The 25,850-nt window shown below is 43.2% G+C and overlaps 1 protein-coding gene across 2 annotated transcripts in view; it reads left to right on the top strand.

Moving 5' to 3' along the window:
• The window catches only part of CTBP1 (C-terminal binding protein 1), a 583,387-nt gene that overhangs the window by 68,802 nt on the left and 488,735 nt on the right, over positions 1-25,850 (top strand). For both annotated transcript variants that reach the window (XM_063457649.1, XM_063457648.1), the window contains exon 2: positions 13,582-13,670. The gene's annotated coding sequence lies outside the window, so the exon portion shown is untranslated. The remainder of the gene's footprint in view (positions 1-13,581; positions 13,671-25,850) is intronic.

The raw sequence follows: 25,850 nt of genomic DNA, 5'->3' as shown, positions 1-25,850 counted from the left end.
TTTTTGTCCTGGAATTTTAAACATCTTTCCTTTGAGTTTAATGTCATTTTATTTTGGGACCACGAATGATACAACACCTGGAAAATTAACCATTTTGTGATTTAGAAGGTTATGTGTTCCATTGGGCATGCTTTGGAAGAACGGCCAGATATTCCAGTAAACAGAGGAGGCAACTGTCTATAGGCCCCTGTCTACTAGTGACTTCTTCCATGGTTGCAAAGTGCCTTTCGTACACTTTTTAATATCACTACAGTGCACTTGCTTTTAGTATTGGAGAGAGAGTTACAGAGAGAGCGCGCAATGTATTAACTGACTCTTGTTTGTCTTGTTTTTGGGGAGGAAAAGCAGGACCTTATTTGGCCTGCTCTAAAAGGGATTTCTTCCGTGTGTGTGTGTGTAAAATGAGCACTTTTTCGTTAAAAGATGTAATGTCATAAAATTTTTAAATTTTGCTACAATGTACTTACATTTTTTTTTTAATGGAGTGAGGGTGAGAGTGAACAATATTTCACTCTGACCCTTATTTGAAATGACTCTCTTGTTTGTCTTGCAAATTAGGGAGCGAGCAATTGAGAAATTATTTTTGTTTCGGAATCTCTATCAATACTGTGCCTACAGACAAAAAAATTAATGAAACCCCGCCCAAAAAAGTAAAAATGTAACCTTAAACACGTCACACACATTTCTGTTACGTCATTCCAGATTTGATCTTCAGTACTTCAATAAAAAAAAAAAACAGAATTATTTCTTGGTTTTCAATGTCTCAATTAATCTACCGTATATAATCGAGTATAAGCCGACCCGAATATAAGCCGAGGCCCCTAATTTTACCCCAAAAAACTGGGAAAACTTATTGACTCGAGTATAAGACTAGGGTGGGAAATGCAGCAGCTACTGGTACATTTCTAAATAAAATTAGATCCTAAAAAAAATTATATTAATTGAATATTTATTTACAGTGTGTGTATAATGAATGCAGTGTGTGTGTATGAATGCAGTGTGTGTATGAGTGCAGCGTGTGTGTATGAGTGCAGTGTGTGTATGAGTGCAGCGTGTGCATATGAATGCAGTGTGTGTATGAGTGCAGTGTGTGTGTATGAGTGCAGTGTGTGTGTGTATGAATGCAGTGTGTGTGTATGAGTGCAGTGTGTGTATGAGTGCAGCGTGTGTATGAGTGCAGCGTGTGTATGAATGCAGTGTGTGTATGAGTGCAGTGTGTGTATGAGTGCAGTGTGTGTGTATGAATGCAGCGTGTGTGTATGAGTGCAGCGTGTGTATGAGTGCAGCGTGTGTATATGAATGCAGTGTGTGTGAGTGCAGCGTGTGTGTATGAGTGCAGTGTGTGTGTATGAGTGCAGTGTGTGTGTATGAGTGCAGTGTGTGTATGAGTACAGTGTGTGTATGAGTGCAGTGTGTGTGTATGAGTGCAGTGTTTGTGTATGTGTTGCAGTGTGTGTGTGTGTGAGTGCAGTGTGTGTGTATGAATGCAGTGTGTGTATGAGTGCAGTGTGTGTATGAGTGCAGTGTGTGTGTATGAGTGCAGTGTGTGTGTGTATGAATGCAGTGTGTGTGTATGAGTGCAGTGTGTGTGTATGAGTGCAGTGTTTGTGTATGTGTTGCAGTGTGTGTGTATGAGTGCAGTGTGTGTGTGTGTATGAATGCAGTGTGTGTATATGAGTGCAGTGTGTGTGTATGAGTGCAGTGTGTGTGTGTGTGTGTGTGTATGAATGCAGTGTGTGTATGAGTGCAGTGTGTGTGTATGAGTGCAGCGTGTGTATGAGTGCAGCTTGTGTATATGAATGCAGTGTGTGTATGAGTGCAGTGTGTGTATGAATGCAGTGTGTGTGTATGAGTGCAGTGTGTGTGTATGAGTGCAGCGTGTGTATGAGTGCAGTGTGTGTGTGTATGAGTGCAGTGTGTGTGTATGAGTGCAGCGTGTGTATGAGTGCAGCGTGTGTGTATGAGTGCAGTGTGTGTATGAGTGCAGTGTGTGTGAGTGCAGCGTGTGTGTATGAGTGCAGTGTGTGTGTATGAGTGCAGTATGAGTGCAGTGTGTGTGTGTGTGTGTGTGTGTGTTGCAGAGCCTTGGTGGGGGGTGGGCAATTTTTTTTTGCCAGCCCCCACAGCCCCCAGTTTGTATTGTGGCAATGCAAATTGCCATAATACAGACTGTTGACTCGAGTATAAGCCGTGTTGGGGTTTTTCAGCACAAAAAAATGTGCTGAAAAACTCTGCTTATACTAGAGTATATACGGTACTTCCAGTGCTAATTAAAGGGATACTAAGGGCACTATAACAACTTCAGCTCACTTAATTTGTTATGGTGCCTGGAACTCCCTGGTACCATCTTATGTCTAAATGGTAAACCATTTTTGAACGGTTTAACACTTAAAGGATCACTATAGTGTCAGGAAAACAAACATGAAGAAAAATGATCAGTGATACCATAGCAAGAATTGCTCTTCTGTTAAAATAGCGCACAGCAATGACATGAAAAAGTTACATTTAAATGTATGCACTAATTACGGCTGTAAGAAGCCTTGCATTCTGAAGAAAGAACGCAGGTAATATAGCTGCAGGAAGATACAGCGGAGGACAAAACTTCCTGGTTGACATATGTAAAATCAAAGCAGGACTGTTATTGGCTGTTTGGTGTTTGTAACAAATCAAAACATAGCTAGAATTTAAGTTACAGATAGATTTCAGGATATGTAGGTTAGTAATTTTATTAATGACACGGAGGTTCCTATTATGCTATCTCTTTCTTACTTTATTCCTCAGCAGCAAAGAGAAAATATAACTGAAAGAGAAAAAATGTAAAATATGAACAATATATAACAGATACAACCAGATCTGCCTAGTAACAGGGCAGCCAATCAGCTTATATGAACAGTCCATAAATGTCTTGCTATGTACTTCCTCTTTCTTTGCTGCTGTCCTCAGACCAGCTAAGTATAATTTTTCTCCTGTATAATTGAGTTTTTGCTGTTATCAGGATTGGTTTTCCTGTTGTAGCATATTGATTATTTGTTTGATTTCTATTTCATATGCTGTGTTTTTATTTGTCTTTATTGCATTTGTCTTTTATGTGTTTTACTTCCCCTGCGCTGTGCCCGGCTTCCCTGCCTGTGCTGGACCTTTTCATAGCACAGACAGGGGTCGGTGGTTAACAGGGGATGTTTTTATCCTGGAGCTTCACTGCTCCCTGGCTTCCCCTCCCTTCCCTCAGCCGACCTGATCTGTTTCTCCTCGCACCCGCTGGTGCGAGGGAGTTCCCGGCCGCGAGTGTTTCACGCGCTCCCCGGCCATTGGTGGGGGAGGAGCTCTGAGGCACCCGCGGCGCGCCCTGCATGCGGTGGCCATCTTCTGCCTCGGCACGCACATGGCTGGGTCTGTTCGGCGGGTCGGCTCCCTGTACCTCTCCCCTTTTGAGTTTTATTTCTGTACAAGGTATTTCTCAGTGGGTTACTCAACCCCTCTCTATTTAGGATATTTTGTTCCCCCCTTTTACTCTCTTTTTAGGCTATTTGGATCCATATACTGCTCTGTACCTGCCCTGTATTTATATATTTAATGGTGCAGATCTGATTACCTTGATTAGTATTTATATACTCTGCACATTATGCAGGCTAGGGGTGAAGGGTCTGATAGCCCCAATTATCCCATTATGGATCCATTACAGACCCCTATCACTGGGGAGATGGGCCTCACCCCCTCTCAGGAGTTCCAGGCCCTCATTGACTCCACCATGCAGAGGGCTCTGGCCTCGGCCATGGGAACTGTGTCTTCGTCCCTGTCTCATACCATTCAGCAGGTGTTGACACAACCCCTGGCCCCTTCTATGTTGCCCACTCCCTAGCCTGCGCTGCAGCCTCAGGCGAGTCGCAAGGCTCAGACTAAAACTAAACATGTCTCTCCAGATGTGATGCAGGTGTTACCTGCCTTGACTGACGTGCCTATGGCCATCCAAGATGGCGCGTTACCGCGCAAAAGAGCCGCTGGCCAGGCAAAATCGGCCAGAAAATGGAAACGGGCGCGTGCCCATGGTAATGATGGATCTGATACCGATCTGAGTAGGGAGACGGACTCGGATGCCCCTGATTACGCCTCATATGAGGAAGGGGGCTCCGACGCTGAGGCGGGGTCTGACGCTTCAGCGCTACCTCCGGGTAAGGTGCAAGGCATTTGTGATCCTCAGGGTTACCCCCTGTTCGATCCTGATGACCTTCGCCATCCTCGCTGGGTGGAATGGGACCCGCCAGCGCACATTGCTAGTTATCTGGCACTGCGTATGCGTACCCCTCTATCCAAGGAGGGGCGCAGTAAATTACGAGCTGAATGCCCGAGGCCTTCAGTGCCTGATGCGGCGTGCAAGATGCCAGAGGTTGATCCTGAAATTACCCAGTTCCTGGCAAAAATGGGCTGGAAACCCAGGAAGGGACTGGAGTTTTCGCTCCATAATTGCCAGGACAAGATTCTGGACACCCTGGGATCCCGCTTCCGGCTAAGGCAGGGACCAGTCCCCTTGACTTTGATTAAGCAATTCCGTGGGTCCAAAGGTTGATTTGCCTTCTCGGCAATGCGAACACAGCCATGTCGGCTGAACGCCGCAAAGCGATTTTGCTCAAAATTGAGCCCAAGTTGGTGAATCTAGTGGTGAAAGAACCGGGTGCTGCCGCCAAAGGTATGCTCTTCGGAGAGACTTTTGTTAAAGATTTAGGCTCCTTTGTACGCACATTCACCGCCCTAGATAAGGCCCAGTCAAACTTGAAGCGTGTTTTTGGCCCAAAGGCTTTCCATGGGGCCGGGAGGTATAGAAGCCGTCCGCCCGGCTGTGGAGCTCAAGGTCCCTCGCAGACTCACAGAGGTTCCTTTACTGCCCCTCGGGCCTACCAGGACTACAAGCCAGCGCCCTTCTTTCCCTCACGCGGGAGACCGTGGCAGAATCGAGGAGGTCATGGTCAACCCTCGTACAGACGCCCTTACGGTAAGTACTCCCGAATGTGTGTTTTCCCAGGCAAGCGTGGGGGGCAGACTAGCACTGTTTATCGATATGTGGGGCATGATCACCACAGATTTATGGGTTTTGGACACGGTCAGGGGTTTCCGCCTAGATTTGTTATCCCCCCTTGTTCAGATTTGCATCCCACAGGAACTGAGTTTACCGGAAGATCAGTCCGGGTTGATTACCGCGAAGATCGCGGAACTTTTTGCCAAACATGCTATACAAGAAATCCCGTACAATCACCCGGGGTTCCTAAGCAATTTGTTCCTCGTTGCCAAGAAAGGCGGGGGTGTCCGGCCGGTGATAAATCTCAAACGCCTCAACGGTTTCCTCCGTTACCATCACTTCAAGATGGAAGGTATCCATTGCCTCAGGGACCTACTCCGACAAGGAGATTGGATGGTCAAGCTGGACCTCAAAGATGCCTATTTAACCATCCCCATGGCAGAAGAGCACTGGGACTTATTGCACTTTACGTGGCAAGGACGTCGGTGGCGATTTACCGGTCTGCCGTTCGGTCTATCTTCAGCTCCCTGGTGTTTCACAAAGGTGATTAAGCCAGTAGTGGCGTTCGTCAGGGCTCGAGGAGTCCGCATGATTATCTACCCAGGCGACATACTGATTATGTCTTCATCCCCCGAGCAACTTCTCAGGCACCTGGAATGGACGCTGAATCTTCTAGAAGGCTTAGGCTTCCTCATAAATTGGGAAAAGTCCTTTGTGACCCCGGTACAGAAGATAGAATTCCTAGGTTTCGAGGTCGATTTGGTCGCCCAGTTCTTGTTCCTCCCAGAGGCCAAGTTAAAGTCTATGAAGAAAGAAATAAGACGTGCGCTACGGGCCACCTATCTCGCCGTACGACAACTTGCAAGGGTGATTGGTTTTTTGGCCTCATCGATTCAGGCGATTTTTCCGGGACCACTACACTATCGGGCCCTACAACGTCTGAAGGGATCCCATCTTCGGTCGGGCAGTTCGTACGAAAGCAAATTGAGCCTGGACAGGGATTCCAAAGAGGAACTACTGTGGTGGTTAGACCATATGGAGGCTTGGAACGGTCGGGCAATCTTCGGTACCGCTCCGGATGTGGTAATAGAGTCGGATGCCAGCCTACATGGTTGGGGCACTCGCTGCGGCAATGTCTCCACAGGTGGAAGATGGTTCGAAGTCGAGTCGAAGCTACACATAAATTGTCTGGAACTGCTGGCGGGTTCGTTCGCCATTCGCAGTCTGTCTAGGAAACTGTTGTATTCTTCTGCGCATGGACAATGTGTCCGCGGTCAGGTATATAAATCACCTGGGCGGAACGAAATTGAAACAACTGGCGAACCCGGTGAAGGACTTCTGGCAGTTTTGCCTCCACAGCGCCGTATCGGTTACGGCCGAACACATTCCGGGATTGGACAACGAATGGGCGGATTGGAATTTGCGTTACTTGACAGACTCAGGGGATTGGCATCTGCTACCTTAAATTTTAAACAGTTAGATCGGTTGTGGGGTCCGTTGCAACTGGATTTGTTCGCGTCCAGACTGAACTCCCGATACTTCAGTTGGAGACCGGACCCAGAGGCCACGGCGGTGGATGCGTTCCTGCAAATGTGGCCTCGGGGGCACCACTTTGCATTTCCACCATTCAATCTGATATCTCAGACACTGGCATACTCGTCCAGGCAGGATTGCACGTTGGTGCTCATAGTTCCCCTCTGGCAAACTCAGCCGTGGTTTCCCCATCTCCTGGAGATGGCGATGGACTTCCCACGGATGATCAAAATGCGACCGGATGTGCTTCTGGATCCGGATGGGGACTCGCACGAATTGGTGGATCAGGACCTACTCCAGTTCACGGCTTGGTTGATCTCAGGGGACCCTGGTGTGTCGCGGACGTTCCGCAGACTACTACACGACTCTTGGAGAATGCCTGGGCACCAGGTACCAGAACAGCTTACAAATCTGCATGGCGCGTGTGGTCTGGCTGGTGCTCAGTTTCCTGACCACACTTTTTGAAGCTGGTTTGGCCTACCGCACTATTAATGTCTATAGATCGACCATCTCTGCCGGTCATCTAGGAATTGATGGATCTCCGATTGGACAACATCCCTTTGTGTGTTGATTGTTGAAGGGTATCCGTTTCTCCAGGCCTTCGAGATCCAGATATTCATCATTTTGGGATGTTAACGTTGTTCTTGGCTTCTTGGAGTCGTGGCCCCTTAATGAGGAGCTGACGTTGAAACAATTATCATGGAAATTGGTTATGCTCCTGTGTCTCCTTTCATGCAAAAGAGTTTCGGATGTCAGAGCTTTGGACTGGAACGCGATATCCTTCACCCCCGAGGGTGTGTTGTTTAACATCTCGAGGAGGACTAAGATGGCTTCTAAGTCGGTGGCCTACCCAAGGTGTTCAGTCAGGCCTGCTCTGTGCCCAGTGACTTGCCTCCGAGTTTACTTGGATCGCACTCACCAGTTGAGGTCATTGGATTTGTCCCAACTGTTTATTTCCTTTCGGACGCCGTTTCTCCCGGTCTCCTCGACTACGTTGGCTCGTTGGGTTAAGAATCTCCTTTCTGCTGCGGGGATTGATACTTACATTTTTTCGGCTCATTCGTTTAGAGGTGCCATGGCCTCGAAGGCTTCTATGATGGGATGTCGCCTGGATGAAATCTTTAAGGCGGCGGATTGGTCTAATGAATCTACATTCCGCGATTTTTATTTCCGCCCGATTGACCATGTTTCCTCGTTAGTTGTGGCTCAGCTTTAAACTAGCATAATAGGAGCCTCCGTGTCATTAATAAAATTCCCAGATTTTACTAATAACATGACGTAAAGTCATGATTTTATTAATGACACGGAGGCGAGTATTATTCCCACCCACCCACCCATGGGTCTGGGTCAGATTTACGTTATTGGTTCAATCGGGGGGTCTTCTTCTCTCACGGTAACTACCCATAATATATGTGGTATACTGATAGTGGTGTATTTTGTTATACGTGCCAAATGATTCTGGTATGTTACACTCAGATCCTAAGTTTGGATTTTACCACCTATTTCTCTGTTTTACAGCTTGATTTCGTTGTGATGATGTCTACCATGTTGGCGATTGTTAATTCCTGAAGTGGATATTTTGATTGTTGGGTCTTCGGTTCAGAAGGCAAAGAAGAGAAAGTGGAAGTACATAGCAAGACATTTATGGACTGTTCATATAAGCTAATTGGCTGCCCTGTTACTAGGCAGATCTGGTTGTATCTGTTATATATTGTTCATATTTTTAATTTTTTCTTTTTCAGTTATATTTTCTCTTTGCTGCTGAGGAATAAAGTAAAAAAGAGATAGCATAATACTCGCCTCCGTGTCATTAATAAAATCATGACTTTACATCATGTTATTAGTAAAATCTGGGAATTAAACTTTAAGATTCAAATATCGAGAAATGGAAGTCAGTTATGCTTTTTTTCCGGCTAATATGACTTTTAGTACGAAATTTTGCACTTAAAATTATCTTTGAATTTGCATTTTAGTAAATAAACTTACAGATAGACAGAGTTAGTGATTTTGTTTAAGTTTTAGGCCCAGCCATGTTGACCGCTCGGGGCTACGACGCAAGATGCGCGACTCAAATTTGGTAGATCATTCGCGGAAAATATGCGAAGTACAGCTTTGTACTGTAAAGTTGTACCTCGCATCTTTGCCACGAATGAGAAACTGGCGAATAAGAACACCTCAACTCAGCGAATTTTGCCACGTTCAGAGTGATCTAAGTACATTTAGTACCTGTAGTGCTCGTCAAGGCTCATCGCGAGTTTTCAGTTGCAGCAAAGATGCAAGGTACCGCTTTACAGTACAAAGCTGTAACTCGCATCTTTCCAACAAATGAGAAACTTGGCAAATGATAATTGGCGGTTCTCGCTTATCAACCAATTCGCTTAAAGACCAAGTCGTAGGAACGGAACTCGGTCTTTAAGCAAGAAGCATATGTACGTTTAAAATCAGCTAATCATGGAACAAAAACATAAAACATAAAATCATGGAACAAAAACATAAAATATGGAACAAAAACATATGTCCAGGCACACCCAATGGTTTCTTAATAACAGGCAATTTTGTATTTGGAGTTCAGAGGAAAAGACAACATTTTGGCACTATCCTGTGCCTTTGTCAAGTCTTGACATTTATAAGCAGAAACAAATTGCAAGTACTGACTCCTAGACACAGGGTTCAGTGTATATACAAGGGCTTTACTAATTATACATCCGGTACGGGTTAGTTTGTACAGAACATTTCATGTACCGAATCTCCATGTGTCCCACAGTTTCCATAAATCAAGGTAAGTTTTAGTGGGAGGGAATATGGGGTTAAGATTCCGCTCAAATGAGCGTTGTCTGTCGACTTCTGACAGCACCTATGTAACGGTCGGTGCAGCGCTCGATTTCCAAGCCCTTGCAATGAATCTTTGTGCAGTCAGTGCTATGTGCATTATCAGTTTTGTCTTGGATTTTGTGGTAAGTAAATCTAGGAGAATCTAGGAGAAGGTATATGTGATGTGAAAAGAGTAGCGTGCACTCCTTTAGCTGTGTATAGCAGTCCAAAAGGGCAGGATAGTTTGACACTTAGATGCCATTTTTAATGCTATTTTTCTCTATTCCACAAAAGCATGTATTGTTATTTTCTCAAAAGATGTTCTCTTTAATTTCCAAATTTTAAAGTTCTGAGAGATCATCAGGATCCAGGTCATCAGCCAGATTTGGTGGAAACTCAAAAATGTAGATTCGGATTATATCTTTTTTTTTGGTGAATCGATGCATTTGATTTAACAAAGGCATTTGATTTTGAACCCAGTAGCAAGGACTTAGAGAGGAGTCATATTATAGCTTTATCGGATGATCAGTGTCACGATTCCGGGGAACCCAACACGCTAACACACACACAGACACACACACAGAAAGTGTGCCGTACCGGTCCTTAGAGTGGCCGGGCTAAGCACACACAGAATAGTCAGGAGATAAGCCGAGTAAGGGGAACCAGAAAACAGAATAACGAGAAACAAGCCGAGGTCAAAGGGTAGGAGAAAGTCACAAAGTCAGTATAACAAGCCAGAGAGTACGTAACCAGAAAGCACACGTTCACAATCAATACTATGAAGCAAAGACCACAACAGGGCACAGAAAGACAGGAAAGGTAAGTATTTAAATCCTAGCCTGAATCCTGATTGGCTAACCACCAATCAGTATTAACAAACACACGTGGGGGATATCTATACCCCCCACTGTGTTTGTTGCACTGTAGCTTTAACGCCGGGTCACGTGAGTGACCCCGGCGCTTAGATAATAGTGCCGGCTCCCAGCGTGCAGCGTTAGACATGCTGCCGCTGGGAGGAGGAGAGGAGGACGCGAGCGGCGTGTCAAGAGGAGAGGACGCCGCTCGCTTATCGCCCGCGGAGCCCTGACAATCAGTTAGTACTAGTTATTGATTTTGTTTCTTGTGATGCTGTTTCTTGTGATGCTCTGTTTTTGAGCAGGTGTCAACAGCACATGCTGAACCTTCCGCTTCCAAAAATGCTCTGAACTAATACAGTATGTCTTTAGGACACTAACCTAGATGTACTAAGATGAAATACGCCTTCATGTGAATAGACTCACTCAAAAACCTCTGATTTATGTAATCCACCTTTATAAAATAATTCCCCATCTTAAAGTGTAGATATGGAATACCAGAGCACCAGGAGAAACTCTGCCCATTGATAATAATTTTCTCGTCTCCATGGATCAAAAATAGGAACTTTTTCAGAGATGTCTCTTTTAGTTGGATTGAATTTTTTAATGGCTCTAATTTACTAATGTATGAGATTTAATAGAAATGTAGAAAAAAAAGACCTGTCATTTGGCAAAGCAGTAACATTGGAAATATGGACTGTGTCTAACGTATTGGTTTGTTTATTATATAATAAAAATTTTCATTACCTGCAATTTCTATGTAATAGAAACCACTATAAATCTCAGCTAATGGAAATGTCATTGTGCTCTGTATGAAGCATGTATACATGTAAGATGTGGCTCATATTTCCATCAGCCATAGTTTTGTTAGAAGGTAAATAATACTCACTAAAAATTGAAAATAAATGTAACCTTGATACTTATTACTGTTTATGAAGATACTTTGTTTCATATTTAATTGAAATATGCAGTTTGGGTGTATGATTTTATGATTTATAATGATGCATTCATCACTTTCACATGTGTGTGATGCATCTTAAGAAGATATATGGTCTCAAATGCATACCTCCCAACATTGGGAGATATGAGATCAGGACTCAGGGTGGGCAGGCCCATGGGAGCAGTCACTGGTGACATCCACAATGGAGGTGCCTGCCTGGAAAAGGGGATGGAACTGCCCACTGAAGGAGCTTGTCAGCCTAGTGTCAAAAATTCTGGATTGATGTACCTCCATTAGGCTGCGGTTCAATAAGAAGATCATGCATGGTCCATGGTGTCCGTAGGACAGTGAGAGAGCTTTGAATGAAACACTCGCAGTACACTGCCTAAAGAATGTTCCCTGGTATCTCCACCAAGGAATGACATCAGGATGGCAGGACAGAACCCTAATCCGAACAGTTGGGAGCCCAGAAAGTGATTAAATTAAGTAAAATGCTTTGCTCTTGTTCCAAATTACTTATAATAAGACATGAAATCAGTTAACGTTTTTTAGCAATGTTTTGTACCCTTATCACTACACTTGCGCAGAAATTAATTTGAGTCAGTTAGTCCGGAGCAAAATGCTTTTAACCCACGCCCAAACAAACCGATTGGCCCAGTATTTACCCGTGGAGTCTTATTTATTGAGTAAGACTCCACTGGCGAATGCCGGATGAATCGATTTGTTGGAGAATGGATTCAAAGGATTTTGAAATATAAAATGTGTTCTTCTACATTACATGCCATGCCGGCTGTATGTCAGACAATGTAGGACTGTAACCATACTACCACTTGCTATACGAATATCAAAGTGCTTTTATCCCTGGCAGCCATGGGCTGCAGCTACTAGGGATATTTTTGGGGGGCTCGGCCGTATTCGCTTGAACTGTATCCATGAGCAATGTAAAAAGTATGCTAACTTTTTTCCTTTAATTAAAGTAATTTAATATTAAAAATAAATATATGTAGTTTTCAGGTTAGAGTGTTAATTGCAGTGTTTACAGTCGGCCCCCGTTAACAATTATTACAATTATTTATATAGCTCCAACAGTTATAGTGTCTACAGTGTCCCTTTAAGAATTATTACAACTTTTTCTGACATCTTCCATACTTTCTCCAGAGCTGTATGACATAAAGTTGTCTGTTAAATGTGACTGATGTCGTTCAGAAATATAAGCTAGTTTTCCTCAGTAACAACGCTATAAGACACTTGCTACATTTAATTTAAATGCATTTTTGGGGTTGGATATTACAAGGAGCTTGCTATAAATCTTATAAATGAAATGCTAATGTTTGTCATATACATAAAACATTTCCTCTCTGATTTACCGCCATTTAAAAAAAAAAAGGCCATAGCTGTAAGATTGCACATGAATGCTTTCCTAATTAAATATCCATCACATATCCGACCCTATACATATACCATGCTGGATGAGAATGATGATCAATCAATGCCAAATCGTTCAAAAACAGATAGAAAATTCACCCCGGCATTGAATAAGCATTTTGTGTTAACCATATGTTTCTCGAAACGATCTTAATTTTCCATGCAATCCATCTAAAGTACTATGTTGTCATGGTCTGATATTCAATGTTTTTGTAAGTATAGCATATAACAATCTGTATCAAACGTTAATAATAATAATAATCACTGTATATTGTTCGAGATATTACATTAGTTTTGTTCTGACCTTGCAGGCGTACAAAAAAAAAATCTGCTGTAATTACGAAAGAAGTGTGATCTCTGATAGAAACGTTCTGAGAATATCTACAAACATTAAACAAAACAATAAAAAAAACCAAACCAGCCAAATAAAAATAATTCAACATGTACGTCTGATCTCTTTATTTTATAATGATAGATGATGTATCATTAATGTGTTAATAGTTTGCACATCCGAAGAGCCTTATAGATGAAAGGCATGTTGGGTTAAGGGGCAAGTGGTGGTTGTATTGTAATGAATTGTAATGAAGTTTAAGTTTATTTTTATTTTTTTTATATTACATGGGTTGTTGTTTTTTTCATACTTCCGTCCCTTTGGAAATGTTTGTGTTGTCAGTTTTCCTCATAGACCAATGACCTTGCACTTTAATAATTACACTTTAAATTTTTCTCTAATGAAGTTAGTTGTTGCTGGATAGAGTTCGAAGGACCAGCCTTCTCCTTAAAGAAAGACGATGAAGCATTGACCCTCACTAAGAGGGAGAGGTTGGCATGAAGCTAAACCCAGGTGGTTTCTTGTGTACACATGTGTTGTCTTACCTTCTCACATATATACAGTTTGCTAGCCAGATGCATTTTGCATAGTCTCTGACAAATATATTTTTTAATCAATCAATCAATCAATCACTAATTCTGATTATATTTAGATGATTTTAATTGTGTCCCTCTAGGTTTCATAGAACGCGTGGTACCAGAAGCCAGTACAGGCCTGTACGTGTACAAATGTGGACAATTCTGCTAAAACTGAGATATTTGTGAGGTATGACAAACAAATCGTGTTATAAAATTGATTGCTATAACCACTAGCGTGAATTTAATGTGTGGTTAGTGTGTATGCCACCATTTGGACTGCTTGGACTGGTATGCCTAAAAATATGTATGTTTAGTCAGTGACATACCATTGTATAAAAATATAAATTTTGCACATTAATTTAACTCCTTAAGGATCTGTGATTTTATTTAGGAACATCAGAGACTTTTATGAGTAATATTTCATATTAAGAATAAAAGGCTCAGCTGTTCTTAAATAAGTACAGAGGTCTACAAGTCCAAATTGCAGTAATTAAAACCACCAATCCCATGATGACATGTAGTATGATTTCCATGATAAATGATTGGATTTAATGACTTGTTTCATATTGGTTATATTATATTTTGTACTTTAAACAATTAAAAGAACACAGCATACTAAATACACTGTAGAATGTCAATGTATCCGTGAGTGTGTGACACATGCAAGCTGTTAAGGAAATGAAAGGTATGCTCAGTTTATGGCTCATACTGAGAAAGATATTGTTTGTTTTGTAGAACCCATGCCAAAACAGTTTTTCCACCATACATGCCAATCCATAAACCTGGCATCAAAGCACTGGGATCATGAGGTTCAGCGATATTAATAAAATATTCTCCAGATTGCTGTGTTTAATGTACAGAAACCAATGATAGCTTAATTGTAGGGCTGCTAAAATAATCTAATTTAATGCAATGTTTCCTTGCAGTTTATAATCATGTTTATTAGACAAATTGTTGCAAACATTATACTTTTTATATGTGGGAAACCAAATACAGAAATGTTTCTCTCTGAAAATGTGTTTAAAGAAGCAAAAATCAATTCATAAATGGGACTATACATAGGATTCGAGGTCACTCATTTAGACTGGAAGAAAGGAGATTTAGTCTAATGCAAAGAATAGGGTTTGTACAGTAAGAACAATAAGGATGTTGAATTATCTGCCTGAGGAAGTGGTTTTATTAGATGTACAGATGTTTAAACAACAACTAGATGAATACTTGCAAAAACATAATACTCAGGAATATAATTTTTTAACAAGAGGGAATTTTTACTATATTTTGCAAAATTGGAAGACCTTTACATTGTTTTTTTCCCCTTCTTTTGAATCAAAAGCAAAAATAGATGTGAGAAAGCATGAACTTTATTGGCACATCATGTCTCTTTTCAGCCTAAGTAACTATGAATTAGATAAAGCCTCAACTACCATTGTGGTTAAAACTATTCTATATTAGTTAATATCTATAATAATTATGGTTAAAATTACACAATAAGATCTTGAAAGACTAGTCTGCTCCAGCAGTAGTTCAAATGCCTCAATTTTTCCTTGGTGCTTAGTGTACTTTGGCCACGCAAGAGCCCATGATACATCTAGCTGTATCCCTCCCTGTACCAGGCCACATGCCTGCGTTATTGTGTCACTCAGTGTGTAATAGAGATATGTGACTTAAATTAGCACCGCTGGCATACAGCAGTAAAGTAGCAATGAGGCCTAGTGAACAACGGAACACAAAGTTTTTATGATAATAAATTATATTTTTTCTTCATTCAAAACATTTATCGTTTTAGGAAAAGGAAGAACATAATGGGGGGGGGGTGCGTTTTACATTCACAAACATTAATAAATTATATTTTTTTAATTTTTATTTATTCATCATGGTTTTGTTCTCTGTTTTGTTTTTATTGGTTTGTAGGTAAGATTTCTTTTTTTAATTTTTTTTATACAATAACTAATGCAGTGATGGGATTTTGAGCTCAGGACTGATAAAGGTGTTTTTATACAACTTGTAACAAGATCCACAATTCCATTCTTCATCTTCCCCACAGTCATGGGTTTGCTTCCTTGTGTCTATGTGAAACCCTGCCATCTAAAAGTCAAACAATAGTCACAGTTGTTCAAATTAAGCATTTTTGGTGTGAAAAGGGTATTCTTTAATAGAAGTAGCCGTGCCAGCCTGTTTTCTTTTAAAGATTTTTTTCCAGTGTTGTTTTAATCTCTCGCTGTACCAAAAGAAATGATTTGCATGTTGAATTTTATTCAATTATATTGTTTTAAAGCTCTGAACGGGATCGCTGTTTTCTTTAGAGATTTGGCAACGGTTGTGATTCTTGGAAGTAGAATTTCTGCCAAGTTCCTTCAAAATCAATGTCTTTTTTTCAAAGGATTATTGTAGGTCATTACAAGTGATAGATTTATAACAGTGGAACTCCAGTTTAACCCAGTCTGTGCTGATTGTGATTTGGGACACACTACGTAATGCCAGCGGAATATCAATCTGTCCGTATAACCGCTTCCCACTTGCATAAAATAAACACCTTGCAAGAGCAGTGTCTCATACACCCTTAGGCACCAGATCATCTGTACGACACTTAAAGTAAAGGTGTCATACGCTGTATAAATGTTTCTATGCTTTTACCATTCTCTTTGTCAACGTCCTATTACCATCGTCTCCCAGCACCTGCACATTACCCTCAGCCCATTGTACTTCATTCGTTTGACACATGCATTGTGACATTTACTCTATGTATCTCTAAAGCTAGTCATCTGTAAAAAAATAAAAACAACTTCTCTTAGCTCAGCAGCAATTTTAGACAGCCAGCCATGGCCCTAAATCCTTAGTTATCTGTGTTTATTCTTGATTACTTGGTGACATATGCTATCCTGGTTATCCTATTATCTGTCTGACCTTTCGCTTAACAATTAGTTTTTATATGATTCTGTTTTCATACTTCTTTGGATTTTATCTTTTTATGTGGTCCCAAACCATTTGTCTGCCAGCTGCCTCTACTATGTAGAGGGACCTTTTTCATCCAATCCATACTATTTATGTTCCTACCCATGTAGATTGCTCTATCAGCAATAGACAAGTGAGAATTCAACTATAGATAGTTAGATAGATAGATAGATAGATAGATAGATAGACAGGCAGATGGATGGATGGTTAGATAGATAGACAGACGGATGGATGGATGGAAGGATGGATGGATGGATAGACAGACGGATGGATGGATGGAAGGATAGATTGATAGATAGAGGGATAGATAGATATATGGATGGATAGGTAGATAGATGGATAGAGGGATAGAGAGATAGAGAGCTAGAGGGATAGATAGAGAGATAGAGAGAGAGAGATATAGATAGATAGATGGATGGATGGATAGAGAGATAGAGAGATGGATGGATGGATGGATAGACAGACAGACAGATGGATGGATAGATGGATAGATGGAGAGATAGAGGGATAGATAGATAGTTAGATAGATAGATAGATGTATGGATGGATAGACATACAGACCGACAAATAGATATATAGATGGATAGATAGATGGATAGAGAGATAGATGGATGGATGGATGGATAGACAGACAGACAGACAGACAGACGGATAGATGGATAGATGGAGAGATAGAGGGATAGATAGATAGATGGATGGATAGACATACAGACAGACAAATAGATAGATATATAGATATATAGAGAGATAGATGGATAGATAGAGGGATAGATAGATAGATAGATAGATAGATAGATGGATAGAGGGATAGATAGATATATAGATAGAGGGATAGATGGGTAGATAGAGGGATAGATGGATAGATAGAGGGATAGATGGAGAGATAGAGAGATGGACGGATCGATCGATCAATAGATTTAACTGCCGGTATAAATGGTTTCATTAACTTATTTTGTTAACCCAGCGGCACAAGGAAATTTTGACTCAACTCTAATTATAAACACTGCCATTTTATTTTAGCTTTTTAAATTTTTTAGATGGATGGATAGATAGACAGACGGATGGATGGATGGAAGGATAGATTGATAGATAGAGGGACAGATAGATATATGGATGGATAGGTAGATAGATGGATAGAGAGATAGAGAGCTAGAGGGATAGATAGATGGATAGATAGAGAGATAGAGAGAGAGAGATATAGATAGATAGATGGATGGATAGAGAGATAGAGAGATGGATGGATGGATGGATAGACAGACAGATAGATGGATAGATGGATAGATGGATGGATGGATGGATAGATGGAGAGATAGAGGGATAGATAGATAGATAGATGGATGGATGGATGGATGGATAGACATACAGACCGACAAATAGATATATAGATAGATAGATAGATAGATAGATAGATAGATGGATAGAGAGATAGATGGATGGATGGATGGATAGACAGACAGACAGACAGACGGATAGATGGATAGATGGAGAGATAGAGGGATAGATAGATGGATGGATAGACATACAGACAGACAAATAGATAGATATATAGATATATAGATAGATAGATAGAGAGATAGATGGATAGATGGATAGATAGAGGGATAGATAGATAGATAGATAGATGGATAGAGGGATAGATAGATATATAGATAGAGGGATAGATGGATAGATAGAGGGATAGATGGATAGATAGAGGGATAGATGGAGAGATAGAGAGATGGACGGATCGATCGATCAATAGATTTAACTGCCGGTATAAATGGTTTCATGAACTTATTTTGTTAACCCAGCGGCACAAGGAAATTTTGACTCAACTCTAATTATAAACACTGCCATTTTATTTTAGATTTTTAAATTTTTTAGATGGTAAAATTAGCATTTCTTATTATTCTTATACAACATAATTGAGTTTCTTTTAATATCTGTTCCATGGTTATTTTCTGTGAAGGAGCTCATTATTTCAGTGCAGTGGTCCTTCAAGAATAAAGTCAGCAAGTGGATGCAGTTTGTTTTTAAAGAATTTATGAAGAAAATATCCCAATCCCGTAATGGTTACATTTAGATAATTTGTCATGCATTGTATTATACACTGTATAAACTCTGTTTACATGGCAATATATAAACTGATAGGTGAAATAAAGCATAATATAGTGATAAGGACTAAAAATTACAATTACAATTTTTGTTTTACAATAGACAATAGACTTACGGACAATAGACTTGTGCACAAATTCATTTGAGCTGCTTTATCTGCGTAAAAAAACTTTTGATCTGCACTAATCAATATTTTGGATTTACCTGTCTGATCTTAGCCAATAGACATGTACCTTTGGACGATTTTCGTGCAATTCGGACATTCAGATGCTTACAAATTGCCAAATTTCTGAAGTGCTGAACCAAACTGAATTGCCAAAGTTCCGAATTGCCAAAGTTCCGAATTGCTGAAGTTCCTATGTGCTTTGGATTTTATTAATGACACGGAGGCTCCTATTATGCTATCTCTTTCTTACTTTATTCCTCAGCAGCAAAGAAAAATATACTGAAAGAGAAAAATATGTAGAATATGAAATATATAACAGATACAACCATATCTGCCTAGTAACAGGGCAGCCAATCAGTCTCTAGGAACAGTCCATAAATCTCCATCCTTGTATTTCCACTTCCTCTTTCTTTGCTGCTGTCCTCAGACCAGCTAAGTATTATTTTTTCTCTCCTACATAGTGTGCTTGATTGTATTTACTAGGGTTTTGTACCCTGTTTTTACTGCCTAATTGTTATTGTTGACTACATTGTTTGCTAATTTCTGTATATCTGCGTTATTTAGTCTATTTTTATTGATGTTTTATTACTGTTCGCCTCCCCTGCGTTTTTCCCGCCGCTTCCCCTGTCTGTGTTGCCTTTTCACTCACCCAGACAGGGTTCGCGGCTAGCAGGGGTGACTTACATCGGAGTTTTATACTCCTTGGTTCCCTTCCCTCTCCCCTCGCGGCTGCGGTTGCGGCCGCGTTTGTTTGCCGACCCGATCGCTATCTCCTCGCACCCGCTGGTGCGAGGGAGTTCCCGGCCGCGTGTGACTCACGCGCTCCCCGGCCATTGGCGGGGGAGGAGCTTTGTGGCAGCGCGGCGCGCTCTGCACACGGCGGCCATCTTCTGCCTCATCACACGAGGGCTGGGCGGCTTTTTCAGCGGGTCGGCTCCCTTACCTCTCCCTTATTACTGTTCTGTGCAGGTATTTGCTTGTGGGTTAATCAACCCCTTATTGTTAGCTTTGTGTGTTCTCCCTAATACTGCTCTGACTCAGTATTGCATCGGTTTCTCGGTGCCTGATTATTATTATTTAAAGGGGCAGTACGTAAATTTATTTTCTGCTCTGCAAATTATGCAGGCTGGAGGTGAGGGTTCTGGTAGCCCCAGTTACCCCATTATGGACCCCTCTCAGACTCCTAATGCAGGGGACTTAGGCCTTACTCCCTCCCAGGAGTTCCAGGCCCTTATTGATTCTACTATGCAGAGGGCTCTGGCTTCGGCCATGGGGACCGTGTCCTCGTCCCTCTCCCACACTATCCAGCAGGCGTTAACACTGCCTTTGACCCCTGTCATGTTGCCTGCTCCCATGCCTGCAGTTCAGACTCAGGCGGGTCGCAAGGCTCAAACTAAGGTTAAACATCTCTCTCCAGATGTGACGCAGGTGTTACCTGCCCTGACTGACGTGCCCATGGCCGTCCAAGATGGCGCGTTTCCGCGCAAGAGAGCCGCTGGCCGGGCAAAATCGGCCAGAAAATGGAAACGGGCGCGTGCCCGTGATGATGGATCGGATACCGATCAGACTGGAGAGTCGGATTCGGACCCCCCTGATTACGCCTCCTATGAGGAGGGGGGCTCCGGCGATGAGGCGGAGTTTGACGCTTCGGCACTTCCTCCGGGTGAGGGGCAGGACATCTGTGATCCTCAGGGTTACCCCCTGTTCGATCCCGATGATCTCCGCCATCCTCGCTCGGCGGAATGGGACCCGCCCGCGCACATTGCCAGTTATCTGGCACTTCGTATGCGTACCCCTCTCTCCAAAGAGGGGCGCAGTAAATTGAGGGCCGAGTGCCCGAGGCCTTCCGTGCCTGATGCGGCGTGCAAGACGCCAGAGGTTGACCCTCAGATCTCCCAATTCCTGGCTAAAACAGGCTGGAAACCCAGGAAGGGGCTAGAGTTTTCACTGCATAACTGCCAGGACAAGATCCTGGACACCCTGGGCCCCGCTGCCAAGCTCTATGAGCTTTTGGAGGCAGCTAAAGCTGGGACAAAACCCATCGACCTCGATGAGGCGATTGGGTGGGTCCAGAGGTTGATTTGCCTCCTTGGCAACGCAAATACGGCCATGTCGGCTGAACGCCGCAAGGCGATTTTGCTCAAGATTGAGCCAAAGTTAGTGAACCCCGCTGTGAAGGAGCCGGGTGCCTCGGCCAAAGGTATGCTCTTTGGGGAGTGCTTTGTCAAGGATTTGGGCTCCTTTGTGCGTACCTTCACTGCTCTTGATAAAGCGCAGTCTAACCTAAAGCGGGTTTTTGGCCCTAAGGTTTTCCATGGGGCCGGGAGGTATAGGAGCCGTCCGCCCGGCCGTGGAGCTCGAGGTCCCTCGCGGACCCACAGAGGTTCCTTCTCCGCCCCCCGAACCTACCAGGAGTATAAGCCAGCACCCTTCTTCCCCTCACGTGGGAGACCTTGGCAAAGTCGAGGAGGTCGTGGACAAACCTCATACAGACGCCCTTACGGTGAGTACCCCAAAACGTATGTCTTGCAGAGCGAGTGTGGGGGGCAGGTTAGCGCTATTTCTAGAAATGTGGGGTATGATCACCACAGATGTATGGGTTCTGGAGACGGTCAGGGGTTTCCGTCTGGATCTGTTATCTCCCCCTGTCCAGACTTTTATCCCACAGGAACTGAGACTGCCAGACGATCAGTCCGAGCTAATTACCGCGGAGATCGCGGAGTTGTCTGCCAAGCAGGCCATTCAAGAAATCCCTTACGACCACCCAGGATTTCTGAGCAATTTGTTTCTTGTCGCCAAGAAAGGCGGAGGTGTCCGCCCGGTGATAAACCTCAAACACCTAAATTTTTTCCTCCGTTACCATCACTTCAAGATGGAGGGTGCCCACTGTCTCCGGGACCTGCTACGTCAAGGGGATTGGATGGTCAAATTGGACCTCAAAGATGCCTACTTGACTATACCCATGGCAAAAGAGCACTGGGACTTATTGCACTTTACGTGGCAAGGTCGTCGATGGCGGTTTACCTGTCTGCCGTTCGGTCTATCTTCGGCTCCGTGGTGTTTCACGAAGGTGATGAAGCCTGTGGTGGCTTTCCTCAGGGCCCGAGGGGTCTGCATGATTATTTACCTGGACGACATATTGATTATGTCCTCGTCCCCCGACCAACTTCTCAGACACCTGGGATGGACGGTAAACCTCCTGGAGGGCCTGGGCTTCCTCGTGAATTGGGAAAAATCCATTGTGGAACCAGTACAGAGGATAGAATTCCTGGGCTTCGAGGTCGATTCAGTCACCCAGTTTCTGTTCCTACCGGAAAGCAAACTTCGGTCGATGAAGAAGGAGATACGGCGTGCACTACGGGCCTCCTCTCTCTCCGTCCGGCAACTGGCGAGAGTGATCGGCCTCTTGGCCTCTTCAATTCAAGCGATTTTCCCAGGCCCATTACATTACCGGGCCCTACAACGTTTGAAAGGTTCCCATCTTCGGGCCGGGGGCTCGTACGAGAGCGTATTGATCCTGGACGACGACTCCAGAGACGAGCTACGATGGTGGTTGGACCACATGGAGGCATGGAACGGCCGGGCCATCTTCGGCTCCGCGCCGGACATGGTTATAGAGTCGGACGCGAGCCTACACGGTTGGGGCGCTTGCTGTGGCAGTATCTCCACCGGTGGAAGATGGTCCGAGGTCGAGTCGACCTTACACATAAATTGCCTGGAACTTCTGGCAGGTTCGTTCGCCATTCGGAGCCTATCTCCGACTCAAGGGAATTGCTGCGTACTACTGCGCATGGACAATGTGTCCGCAGTCAGGTACATAAACCACCTGGGTGGTACGAAATCGAAACAGCTGGCGAACCTGGCAAGGGACTTCTGGCAGTTTTGCCTCCACAACGCTATATCGGTTACGGCCGAACATATTCCGGGACTGGACAACGAATGGGCGGATTGAAATTCGCGTTACCTGAAAGATTCAGGAGACTGGCATTTACTATCCTCAACCTTCCAAAGGATGGACCGGCTATGGGGTCCTCTACACCTGGACTTGTTCGCGTCCAGACTGAACTCCCAACTGCCCCAGTACTTCAGTTGGAGACCGGACCCGACAGCCGCTGCGGTGGACGCGTTCTTACAGACGTGGCCGCTAGGGCGCCACTTTGCGTTCCCACCGTTCAATCTGATATCCCGGACGCTGACGTATGCGACCAGACAGGATTGCTCGCTGGTAATGGTGGTTCCCCTGTGGCAATCTCAACCGTGGTTCCCCCGTCTCCTGGAAATGGCCATAGACTTCCCACGGATGATCGAAATGAGGCCGGATGTGCTTCTAGACCCGGATGGGAACTCGCACGAATTGGTGGATCAGAACTTGCTCCAACTCACGGCTTGGCTGATCTCAGGGGACCCTGGTGTGTCACGGACGTTTCGCAGGCGACTGCTCGACTCTTGGAAAATGCCTGGGCGCCAGGTACCAGGCAGGCCTACAAGTCCGCATGGCGCGTGTGGTCTAGCTGGTGCTTGGGAAGATTGCTGGATCCACTTTCTGCCCCTCTAACTGCTCTGCTCAGTTTCCTGACTGAACGTTTTGATTCGGGTTTGGCCTATCGTACCCTTAATGTTTATAGATCGGCTATTTCGGCCGGACACAGAGGGCTAGATGGATCTCCGATTGGACAACATCCTGTTGTGTGTCGACTGTTGAAGGGTATCCGTTTCGCTAGGCCTCCAAGCTCTAGATACTCATCATTTTGGGACGTTAACGTTGTCCTTGGTTTCTTGGACTCCTGGCCCTGTAATGAGGACCTGACTCTCAAACAGTTGTCATGGAAACTGGTCATGCTTCTGTGCTTACTTTCGTGCAAAAGAGTATCGGACGTCAGGGCTCTGGATTGGAACGCGATTTCGTTCGCCCCGGAAGGTGTGTCGTTTAATATCTCAAGGAGGACTAAGTCGGCTTCCAAGTCGGTGGACTACCCTAGGTGCTCCGTCAGACCGGCTTTATGTCCTGTGGCTTGTCTCCAGGTCTATTTGGCTCATACTCGACAGTTGAGGTCAACGGACTTGCCTCCACTATTTATTTCCTTTAAGGCACCGTTTCTACCTGTCTCCTCGACTACGTTAGCCCGCTGGGTTAAGGGTCTACTTTCCGCTGCAGGAATTGATACTTCGATTTTTTCGGCACATTCGGTTAGGGGTGCCATGGCATCGAAGGCTTCTACGATGGGATGTCGTCTGGACGATATCTTGAGAGCGGCGGACTGGTCTAAAGAATCTACGTTCCGTGATTTCTATTTCCGCCCGATTGAACATGTTTCTTCGTTGGTGGTGGCTCAGCTTTAAACTAGCATAATAGGAGCCTCCGTGTCATTAATAAAATTCCCAGATTTTACTAATAACATGACGTAAAGTCATGATTTTATTAATGACACGGAGGCGAGTATTATTCCCACCCACCCGCCCATGGATCTGGGGTAAGTTTATGTTTATGGTTCAATCGGGGTGATCTTTTCACTCATGGTAAGTGCACTTGGTTTACTTGTTTTGAATGCATATTCTTGTCGGGTGTGACATATATCTTTATTAATCTACCTAGGATACTCGTGATGTACAGGTATTATGTATACGATATGTTACACTCAGGTCCTAAGTTTGGAGTTTACCACATATTTCTTTGTTTTACAGCTTGATTTCGTTATGTGGAAGTTACCAGTTGGAAAGTTAATCGTTACTAATATGGATGTTTCGGTTTGGGTCTTCGGTTCAGAAGGCAAAGAAGAGGAAGTGGAAATACAAGGATGGAGCTTTATGGACTGTTCCTAGAGACTGATTGGCTGCCCTGTTACTAGGCAGATATGGTTGTATCTGTTATATATTTCATATTCTACATATTTTTCTCTTTCAGTATATTTTTCTTTGCTGCTGAGGAATAAAGTAAGAAAGAGATAGCATAATACTCGCCTCCGTGTCATTAATAAAATCATGACTTTACGTCATGTTATTAGTAAAATCTGGGAATTTCTGAAAAGTAGCAAAACAAGTGGTTAAGGTTAGGGGCAAAACAAGTGGTTAGGGTTAGGTTTAGGGTTAGGGATTCGGGTTTAGGGTTAGAGTTACCGAAGTTCCGAATTGCCGAATTAATAATAATGGGTATTACCAGTGCTTAGTTGTTGGGAAATTATACAGCATCTGATACCACTGCAGAAACTTTATAACTAAGAAAGAAGGAAAAGCAAACAACAAAAACAAAGTATTAAGATATAATTTTGTAACTTGAATGGACCTTTACTGCTTATTACTATATGGCTTGTGTAAGGTTTGTGAACCCGCTACCTTGTTCGGTAGTATTAGACTCCCTTGTCTCCTGCGCAGTCAGCACATCTAAAATGTCTCATATTTTGCATTGTAGTGTGGTTTCTCCTCCCACTGTTTGATATCCATCAGATATTTAAATGCGTAAAGGGTGAGTATTTCTATCATGTTCCGATGGGAAACTATGATTTTCTTTGCGGCCAGAAAACCATAACAGGATAGTTGCTGGGTGTGTTTCAAGATTGAGATTAGGTATATGTTTAATAATGTTACCGTTCTAGACCAAGACACACTTCATTAATAGAAACGTTTGTAAGGCATAACAAAAAAAACGTGCATCCTTACTAGAGAGAGACAGATATACTGCTTACTCACACTTCTAGCTAAACTCAAGTTTTAATTAATTGCCACAATATTGCCACTACATTTATTATTTTGCAACTCCAAAGTCAATGTGTTTGTGGCACACAAATAAATGGTTTGGAGCACGACGGTGTGTAACAATCACATCCCATAGCACACTGGTTAAAAAAAGCACTGTTCTAGAGTTTTGTGAATACATTTGTTTATTTTTTCTAACGGATATGTCACTGTTCATAGGAGCTACAAGATGTGGTCCCATCAATGTTGACTATGTCTTTGTGTCCACACACTAAGATGCAGTTGTGACTTCAGTCAATCCATTGGAGATTACGTATCTTCTGGCTCAGAACCCATACATTCAGATTGTCATGGCATCTGTCTATTTTTGTGGTTCTCTATTGCTTTTGATAGTAAAGGAGTATTCATGTGCTAGACTCTCCTTAAGCCGTGTTGACAGTGTTGTCCCAGGGATCAAGTCTTTTA

This window comes from Pelobates fuscus, chromosome 6, assembly GCF_036172605.1.
Source record: "Pelobates fuscus isolate aPelFus1 chromosome 6, aPelFus1.pri, whole genome shotgun sequence".
Lineage (NCBI taxonomy): Eukaryota > Metazoa > Chordata > Amphibia > Anura > Pelobatidae > Pelobates > Pelobates fuscus.
The sequence above is the reverse complement of the archived record's forward strand: the minus strand, read 5'-3'. Positions and strand labels throughout refer to the sequence as shown.